This window comes from Argentina silus (genome assembly GCF_951799395.1).
Source record: "Argentina silus genome assembly, chromosome: 18".
NCBI lineage: Eukaryota > Metazoa > Chordata > Actinopteri > Argentiniformes > Argentinidae > Argentina > Argentina silus.
In genome coordinates this window covers 12,796,453-12,807,325 of record NC_139672.1, presented here as the reverse complement: position 1 = coordinate 12,807,325, position 10,873 = coordinate 12,796,453, and positions in this window count along the sequence as shown.

Below are 10,873 nucleotides of genomic sequence, written 5' to 3'. Positions count from 1 at the left end.
AGGGAGCACAGTGTGGTGGGGGGATGGGAACAACTTGTGAGGACACTGGCTAGCGCAGGACGAAACCATGACATAATCTTTCAGTTAAACAGTCCTGTGTGCGACACAGTGTTATGATTAGGGGTAGGGTTGTAGGTGTCTGGTTACAGGACACACTGTTCCACGTTCACAGTTGGTACTGTATCCATGGTTCTGCTTACAGGTTCTTGAGTTATTTATCTTTATTAGGTATTTATCTTTGTTTATGTTCATCAGTGTTCGAAGAAATTCACAAGCCTAGTAGGTTCATTTGAATGGTCTGGCCACTACATCTACAACAATGACGAGCTGTGACCCATGAAATGAAGTCTTTGACCTCAATTTGACCTCCTGGCAAATAAAGGTCAGATGAAGAAAAATATTGAATTTTGTTTGTTTTTACCCAGTTGTGATTGCTTTACAGTATGACACTGCAGTGTTGTCAGGTTGTCAACCTAATATCCCCCCTGTCATCATCTCATCTCTCATTGTGTGTGTACACTCACACAGTGCTCTCTAATGCTTACAGAACACACCAACAGCTCTGTTGCGTAATCCTCCTGCGACACAGGGAGTGGGACTGGAGGGGGGGGTCCCTTTCCCATGATTCACAGCAGGTTCACACCCCACAGCAGGGTTATGGTGTCACTCTGGTGTCCTCGTAAGCCTGACCAACCTTGAACCCTCAGAGCGCCATGTCTGTGTCAGTAACATTATTTGCAGTGCTTCACACAATGCGTGATCAGTCCCCTTTAAGAGTCCATATCCTGACAGATCCCAACGAGGATACTGATTAGGGTCTTTTGTTTGGAACAAGCAACACAATTTACCCTGATGTCCTGATGGTTAGATGGCAAGATAAGTAGGCTTCAATTACCTGCACCATTAGATCTGGGGTAACCATTCCTTGCTGTAGTATAAATGCCAGTTCAGGACCTACATAAAGGCACACTAGCAGCCAGTCACTCTTGACATTTTTAAGGGTATTGTTCAAGACACTAGGTAGTGTTTCCATGGGAAATAGGTACATTCGCTTTTCGAACCACATTACATTTACGTTTGTGTATCATGAAGTGAAGTGAATTATGTGGGTTTGAATATAATGTAATGTACCAGGAGCCAGTGAAGGGTGGGTGACATGGGAAAATACGGGCAGCAGCATTGTGGATGAGTTGCAGAGGTCTGATGGCGGAGGCGGGGAGCCCGGCTAAGAGTGCGTTGCAGTAGACAAGGCGGGAGGTCACAAGTGCCTGGACCAAGAGTTGTGCTGCTTCTCTCGTGAGGAATGGACATGTCCTTCGGATATTGTAGAGGAAGAATCTTCAGGTGCATACTGTCGCTGTACAGGACAAGTCAGTGTCAAGGATCACCCCAAGATAGCAGGCTTTCCCAGGGAGGAAGAGCAGCCTTGTTAATGTTAAGCTTGAGGTGGTGGGCTTACATCCAAGCAGAAATGTCTGCAAGACACACAGAGACAAGTGTCGCCACCTGTGTGTCAGAGGGGGGGGGGGGAGAGAGAATGAGTTGAGTGTCATTAGCATAGCAGTGGTGGGAGAAACCATGTGAGGGAGAACAGTACGGGCCCTAGGATGGAGCCCTGGGGGACCCCAGTGGTCAGGGCACGTGAAGAGTACAGCGACCCTCTCCTTTGAGGAGTGAGGAAAATGTGGAGAAAGGTTTCCTTGGGTCAGAGGCAGAGGATTGAATTTTGGAATGGTAGTAAGAAGTTTTAGCAGCTGATGCAGAGGAGGTGTAGTTGAGGAGGAGAGAGAGATAAGGTTTTAGGTCATCAGGGAGGCCGGTTTTACTCCATTTCCTCTCTCCTGCCTGGAGCCCTAATCTACAAGCTTGCAGGTTTTCAGACAGCCAAGGAGCCCGTGGAGAGGATCATGCTGGCCTTGTTGTCAGTGGACAGAGTCAAAGAATGAGGAAAGAGTGGACAGGAGGGTGGAGGAGTATCAGTAAATAGAAGGGAGAAGGATTCAACAGAGGGTAAGGAGGATAAGACAGAGGAAGAGAGAGGTGAGGGAGAGGGTTGTGATGAATGGATACAGTATGGGTAGAGTCTCACTGGGGGGGGTCGATCTGAGGGGAAAGGAGAAAAATACAAAATGATGGTCAGAAACGAAGAGGGGTAACAGTAAGGTTGGAGGTATGGGAGGATCTGGTGAAGACAAGGTCGAGCTGATTGCCCGCGGAGCCCGCTGACTTGGAGGAGAGTGGGAAAGGGTAAGGTCGAACGAGGAGAGAAGGTTAAGAAGTAAAACTTCTCTGACTGGATGTTGAAGTCACCCAGTAGTGTGAGCGGTGTGCCATCCTCAGGGAAGAAGCTGAGAAGAGCTGTTCCCCATCCATGTCTTCCAAGAAGTCACTAAGCTGACCTGGGGGACAATAGATAGCAACAATGTGAAGTCTGACAGGGAAGGTAACAGAAACAGCATGGGATTTGAAGGTGGAAATGAACAGGTGTGACAGGGGGACATTATGTGACCACTTAGGTGAGATGAGGAGTGCCAGGTGTGCCACCCCCTCGACCAGAGAGTCTAGCACCTCAGACTACTCTTGCAGCAGCAACACCTGCCCGAGTCACTTTACATCCACAATTTGTACATCAAACATAGGATCAAAATATGTATTCACCTCCCTGGGACCTCCGACGCTCATCTTTGATTGTACAGGGCTTGACAATGCCACTTGCCCGCTGGCCTGTGGACCAGTGAATCATACAAGCCAGTGGCCTGCTGAACCAGTAAAGAATTGAAGAAATTATGAAAATGATGTAATTCTTAGCCTATTAGCCGATGATGACAATCAGATAAATACCCTAACTTGTTATATCACTGTGATGTAGGCTAATTCATCAGACGCGCCCCACACAGTTTGATCCAAATATCAAGTGCAATCACAGGAAATTGGGGGGCGCGTGCAATTCCAAAAACAGCTGCTGTTTGACGGTGAAAGAGGAGCGCAAGTACAACACAGATGGTAACAGTAGGAAAGTCTGTTTCAACCCTTTAATGCCCGATGTTGCGTATAGGCAACAATGTCTTTAAACACCTGGTAAAATGTCTGTCTGCGATCAGTTCACAAAAGGACTGTCTCAATTCACAAAAGAACTCCTGTCTTGTACAAGAGATTGTCATAAACACTTTTAGCATCTTCTGGTGGCCAATTGTTGTAACTACATCATCAAGTTTTCTCTGACAAAAAACTAAGAAATTCTCATACATGGTCAAAATGTTGAGTTTCTGAAATTCAGTGGATGCAAAATGCTCATAAGATGTCCAGAGATGCCAGAGTAAAACTTCTATATTCATTTTTGGCGAATGTACTCACTTGAAATGCTAATGTTGCGTATATACACTGTAATCACACATTCATGCATTACATAGGCTTTTATGTAAAATAATGTTTTTGTGACTCAAAAGCATGAATGATGAAAACTTACATTCAGTGTCTGGATCTCTTTATCACACATATATAAGAGTGTTAACTGGCTGTATTTGTACAAAAATAAATACAAGTATTTAGCATTAAAAAAGCCAGAGAGACATTGGTTTATTTGGTCTCCTTGGGCAATCCTTATCACTGCTTTTTGTGCAAGAAAAACTGGTCATTGTCTCGTTAATTGTCCTATGGGGGCGGACATTGACTGGACATTGTCTCATTAACCGCCCTATCGGGAGCCACTGCATTGATTCTAACATCACATCATTTGACAAATAACCATAGTAAACCATAGCCTAATACCTCATTACCAATGTGGTTTTCAAAGTGTGAGGCACTTTTCCCCCCGAGACTGTCTGGAGAGCACTGAAAGCGAGGCAGTTCAGAGACCAATGGGTCAGGTTGGCGGTATAATTTAACACACAGGGTCAAAGTTCGCATCGAACAGTTTCAGAGGAAGCGCCATATGCACATAGGTCCGTAGACAGAGCTCCGTTTTTATATCATACCTAATTATTGGTGTAGCAGTACCTACACAGTCACACAGCACACACCCCTCTTATTTTCTTGATTATTGACATTCATTCAAGGATTTCACAAATCCTTTTATCCGTACCAAAGCAATCAAATAATTTTTGCATTGAATATATTTTATTCAGGATTTTATTTTATACGCAATCCATCATGCCCAAGCCGTAACGTCCCTTCCACCATGTTTCACAGATGAGGTGGTACAGTATGCTGTGGATGCTGGGCAGTCCCTTTTTTTCTCCACACTTTCCTCTTGCCGCCATTCTGATACATCCTACTCTTCGTCTCATCTGTCCTTTTTCCAGAACTCTGCAGGCTCTTTTAGATACGTTCAGCTCACTGTAACCTGTAGCCATCCTGTTTTTGTGGCTAACTAGTGGTTTGCACCTTGCAGTGTAGCCTCTATATTTCTGCTGGTGAAGTCTGTGGATGGTAGTCTCTCTGACACATCTACACCTACCTACTGGAGAGTGTTCCTGATCTGTCGGACAGTTGTTTGGGTTTTTTTCTTAATTATGGTGAGCATTCTTCGGTCATCCACTGTAGAGGTCTTCTTTGACCTACCAGGGCGTTTGCGATTGCTGAGCTTGTGTTGATTTTGGTCAGCCTAAGGTTTGGGCTATGTCTGAAGGATTTTCTGATTTTTCAGCCTCATAATGGCTTCCTTGACCTCTTTGGTCACAACTATTTTGGTGCTCTGACATAGGGGCACTATGTGTAAAACGTGTTGTTGTTTCTAAATGATCAAACAAATATTCATACAAATACCCTCAAATAACACAAACAGTACATTAAACTCATATTCTTTTTTTTAAAATTTAAAATCCAAATGAGTATAGAGCCAAGAGAAGGGAGAAGAAAATTATGCTGAAATGTCTTGAGTCAATAAGTATTCACCCCCTTTGCTATGACACCTAAAATGAGCTCAAATGCAAACATTTCTTCAACAACTTACTCAATAACTTGAATTGACACACTGTGTATTAAGCTGTCACTACCAACTCGGCAAATTTTATAATTTTCTCTTGATCCTTACAAACATAACATGCTGCAGCTACTACTATTCTTCACACAAGGGATGGTGTGGAAACTGCATTGCATGTGCTGGATTTGCACTAAACTTAATGCTTTCTAGTAAAACCAAATAAACACATTTCCAGCAAAAAAAATGTCAAGTGTTTTTTTTGCTGTATCACTTGAATTAATTGTTGCAAACCAGATTTTTTTTTTCAAATAGGATTCCTTTTGACCAATTTTGTACAGTATTGTGACCAGGATAATGTTGTCCCATCGACTGTGCTTTTTCCTCTCAGACATTCAACTTTGTAGATTTTTGTAAATCTCCCCGGGCCTCACAGTAACATTCCTGACCAATTGTGTTTCTCTTCATTTGCTCAGTTTGTAATGACAACCTGATCCACAAAGTGTGTAATTGATTCTATGCAAATGAGAGATCCGATTAAAACAAAAATATTCATTCCGAAATCACATTAACTATTATCATTTCATTCAGATGGACTCAATTTGACTTACTGAGTGACTTGTTGAAGACATTTTTGCATTTGAGCAAATTTGTCATAGCAAAGGGGATGAATACTTATTGACTCTAGACATTTCAGCTTTTCATTTTTAAAATTTCACTTTCACAGTATTTTGTGTATATCAGTGGGAAAATCTATTAAATCTATTCTATTTTATAGTCAGGTTGTAACACAACACGTGAAAAAAGTCCAGGGGTGGGAATACTTACTGAAGGCACAGTAGGTGATGGTGTGAGAAACAAACTATTGTATTAGTCTGACCCTGACCAGACAAAATCATTTGACAGCAATTCCAAAATCCAGTTTAGAGACACAAAGGCAGTTGTCATTGTTGGGCTTTCAGAAACTGGACAAAAGGGTATGGATGTTCTGCTCTCTGACAGGTTTATGATTGTAACAACATGTTTATGGATGTGTGGCTCTCCACGCTCTTTTCCTCCTTGATACAATGATTGTTATGCAGGCCAAGAATTTCAATTCACTCAATACAGTCATGAATCGAACTCATGAGTACTCGTGATTACATCAATGTGCACACTCATCATTTTCAGGATGGACCTTCAGTGGTTCACCCTGTCAGCTGTCCCTACAACCTCCTTCTTGCCAACTGAAGTGGGTAACATGCAACCTTGGTGAGTACAAAATGAAATACAATCAAATGTTATTTGTACACAAAAAACAACAGATTATGTGGTTTAGTGATTAAAATAGCTCTTTGATAACAGCTTTTTTACAATAGCAGAATACATACACAAGGTGTGGAGTAGAAGAAGAAGAGAGACATACAACAAGTAAACATGACTGATTTCATGATATCCTGCACTTATCTGTTATTGCTATTCATTTTCCCTATTATTTATTTGTCATAGTATGTTTTGGTTTGACGTTTGTTTTGTATGTTTTACCTTTTAATTGTATCCTTTTTCTTTTTGCATAGTCTTCTTGGAGTGACAGTGTGTTGACCACTGCAATTATGTTATTTGTATAATTCTTTATTCAATGTATCTTTATAATAACGGGAGGGATGGGTGTGTGGGAACGTGACTGGACACGAAAATAAAATCTTAATTCATGCAATAGTACCAAATATTACTGTACACTTAAGGCCTTTAAATACTAGGGCCTGGAGGTAGAGAACAAGCAAGCTGGGAGACAGCCCTCTTCTGTGACGGTCTTCTGTGTTCATCCACCATGCAGGTCATGACTTCTCTGCCTTGTTACAGAGGGGGCAATAGAGGCAACAGCCCTGTCGTTTAAAATCTACCGTTCATAATCGCAATCAGCTATGCACTCTTTAAAGCCACAATCTGTAATTGGTTAGAGCCTTTTTTAGATATGGGTTGATGATATACTAAACCCATTGCTTCTTGAAGAATTTTACTTATAGATGCCTCATAAGCTAAATACAACTGTCTTACCCCATCATAACCCAAAATATATGGCTGTGTATGTAGACGGATTTGGTGGTGGTGCTAGCTATTTGATTTACATGTATGATCAATGACCTATTTACAGTTGAATGAGCTTGCCTGGCGGACATCCTGAGGAAATCGTGCCTTAGCGTTTGTCAATTCCTTTGCCATTGTAATGTATCTCACACCAACGTGCTTTTGTTGGGATTGATATTGAAGGACAAGGACAACAAGACTTCTTTTGAGCTTCTCTCCCATGTTGTCCTTGACACATTGTATGGTTAGACTTACAGTCATGTTTTGCTTTGAAACCGTTACATTGTTTTGTTGATACCCTATTCTTATTATTCCTACGTGCATTAATGTGATGTTGTGAGCTAGAAAAAGGTTCTGTTCATACAGCATGACATAATCGTGACCAGGTTCTCCCATTTAATGTCTAATGTTCACATGCATGGTTAACGACATGTAGAGTGAGTCATCAGCTTCAGATATTGGCCTGAGTGCAAACTCCTCGCAATCTGATTTATCTTAACTTGAGGGAATGGTAAAATAGCATTTTGAGTATTCTTAATGGAATCTAGCATCGGGTATGTTCGATTGTCTATCACACAGGGATGAACAAAGCATTATCAATCATTATTAACCATGAAATTATTTTGGAGTCAGATAAAACATAATGTTAACTTGTGTTGATTGGTCATGTGACCACTTGTGTTGAGTTCGCTTGGTCATGTCCGTTTGAAGTTGTACTTGGGAATGAATATATGTCTTATTATTAACCCGTCCTCTATTCTTCTGTGTTTTTATTTCCAATTCATATACACCAATGTTTACAAACAACATTAATGTAAACAAACACTGCATGTTTTGCTTCAAAATATATTAAAAACATGTTGATGTCAAAGACTGTCAGTCCTTGCAGTCAGAGTTTTGTCTTTGCATTTGAGGGTGGTATTATTTCAACCCCATCCCTCACCTTTATGTGGCAGGGCTGACATTTTGTCGTTTTTCGACTTATGGATTATCGCCTTAAGGCAAATTAATGCAGTCAATATATAACAGGGCCATGGTTGGGTGCATGATTGGATAATTCTACCATGAGAACAATTTGACATATGTGAACAGATGCTGTGTGTTTTACCAGCTTCAATGCATGGCCTTTGAATCTGTCAATTTCCAGGGTATCTGACATTTTCTGGTATGATCATTCCCCCCTTGGACAGCATGGTGACTGTTATGGTGACCTATTGGAATAACAACATCCATTGAATGGACACCAATCAAAGTAGTTTGAAGACAGTTTTCCTAGTCTTATCTGTGTTTTGATATATACTCTTTGTTTAATAAATGTGCATGTCTTTAAGCAACTTTGAATTCGAGGGAGTCTTTAGTAGGCAAAAATAACTCCAAAACTCCAAAAGCAAAGTCGCAAATGCATTCCTGAGAAGAAAAAGATAACATTGTGGAACAACTCCCTTGATCCCTGGTACTATTGCTATAATACTGGATGATTCCCCAGGCCCACTACATCAGTATCATGATCAAAACAACACTGGTAATATCCGTGTGCCAGATGTCCGTGAAAGGCTTGTGTTAAGGACTATAATGATCTGGAGACTTGATCCCTGACCGTTCCTCCTGCCTCAGTTGTTTGAGAGGTGAGTCACAGCTTACATGTCAGCTGGGCGTAAAGGATATCTGCGTCAGTGGCTTTGCCTTAGACACATAATAACACAGTCAGTGATTCAGACTTCCAGCACTTCTGCTCTCTCCTTCACCGTATTTTATCCATAATATTCCATTTTGACACGAATGAAAGTTATAGGTAGATAAGCCCAGTTTATATAGTTATATAAGCCCTCAGATCATGCAGGTAACATGCTGATATATTGCAGGGATTTGTCAATTTGACCAAATTGGTCAATCAAGTGGGGTACCGTTCCCTCTCAAAGTAATATTGTCCATTTGTACACATGTACAGATTCGGCATTGGAATAATACACAGATAATGCTTGATTTTAAACTATTTCCTCAACATGTCAATTTACCTCCTTTAAATAAAATATTTTGCTGTTGATATCATATATCATTTTCATCGAGAGACATTGCGGCATTGACACATTTTGTTATCAGTGATGTTAGATTAGATCCTCACAGGAAATTATGTGATAACTCACTGTCAAAACACACCATTAGAGGTGGAAATACTGTACAGAATTGACCATACTGCCATCTAGTGATGTGTATATTGAATGTTGACTGGGAGGCAGACTACTCAGATATACAATAAGGCAGTTATCAATGGATATTATGATGGTCATATTTCATGTTATTGGGACATATCATAACTTAAAGTGAGCTGGCTGTTGAAATCAGTCATTTTACTTTATTTCATTTGCAGTTATTACCTAATATACCATACTGTATGTATACAGTATTATTGAATATACCCCATCTCAAATACTAGCTAATTTTTACGAGGAAAATATATCTAAATGTTTTTGGATTTGTGCAGTTGAAAAGCATGAAAATACGAATGGAAGAATTCCCTTGAAAAGATTAAAGTCTCAACAGGGGGAGGTTGTGAGTATGGGGTGTGCTGACTGTGATGAACATCGCATGAACATTGGATATCCATAGAAATGTCAACATTAGTTACAGTATAACCTTATCTGTGTTATGTAGAGCAAAATACCAATGAGAGAATCGGTTTTATAACAATTGTAAAACTGCTGCATTTCTTTGCCTTACCTTACCTATGCCCTGGCTCTGTCAAGAAACAACTTAGGTGGTAGGGGTCGTTTCTGGACAGGACCATTTGATTGTAAACCCATATCTTTGCTTTCTTCCAACTTACTGTAAATGAACAGATTAGGGGTTGAGTGGAAGCGTGCTTATTTTCTTTCCATTGCATGTAAATGATGCGGTCCCTACAGTACAGTGGAATGAATTGACCTATAGAGGAACATACCGTTTTCAGGCCCACAAGAAAATGTTCACAGATCCCTCAAAAGACTGATGGCTAACTTTAACCTCTGCGTTCACAGCTCGGCGTGTTTACTTTAGTTTCTGGATGCAGTCAATGGTCTGCAGGATGCATTGGTCCAGAACGAGGGAATACCTCTGAGGAGAAGGATGGAGAAAGGAGTCATTCAAACCTGGAATGACAAATAGGTGAGGCTGTTTACGTACGCCATGTTTACATAAGTTTGTGTTTGGCTTGGTGGGTTATTGGGCATTTTGGAATAAATCTACACCTTTCTGCGTAATACTGCTCCATAAAACAATATTAAAACTGTTTGGCGAAATTTGATTTATTTGAAAGTGATGACACCCTTTAATTACTGAAGTCATCAGGAATAGGCATATTAATACTAAGACAACATTGAGATTTACTCTCATGGGACACAGTGAGAATGACAGCCCTTAAAAGTTGCATACATGAAAATAAACATTGAATTGACCTGCGAAAGTTCATTTCTAGAGAATGATGTACCGTAGATGTGGCTTTGTGCAAAACAAAGATATGATCCAAATTAGGATGATGCACAAATTAGGGTGCCACCCAGAATGCATGTGAGATGGTAAACAGTCAATATTGGTTATTCAGGAATAATCTGTATGCATGCATCGATTGAGTCAACCCAGCTTTTGTTTAGCTCGATGTTCTGTCATACCATTCCGGCATTTGAGGATGTTTCTGGATTGTGCGGCAGTCATTGGACGTGACAACTATTTTCTCCATCAACAGAGGCTGTGAAGTACCTTTGATACTGTACAAACTTGGCAACCCTGTACTACTGCGTACATCAAATACACCCTGCTGCTATCTTAACTGTCTTATAACTGCCATGTCAAAGTCACAACTCCAACGCTGCTGGTACAAACTACATAGAGAAGTGTCTCACCTTCCTCCAATCC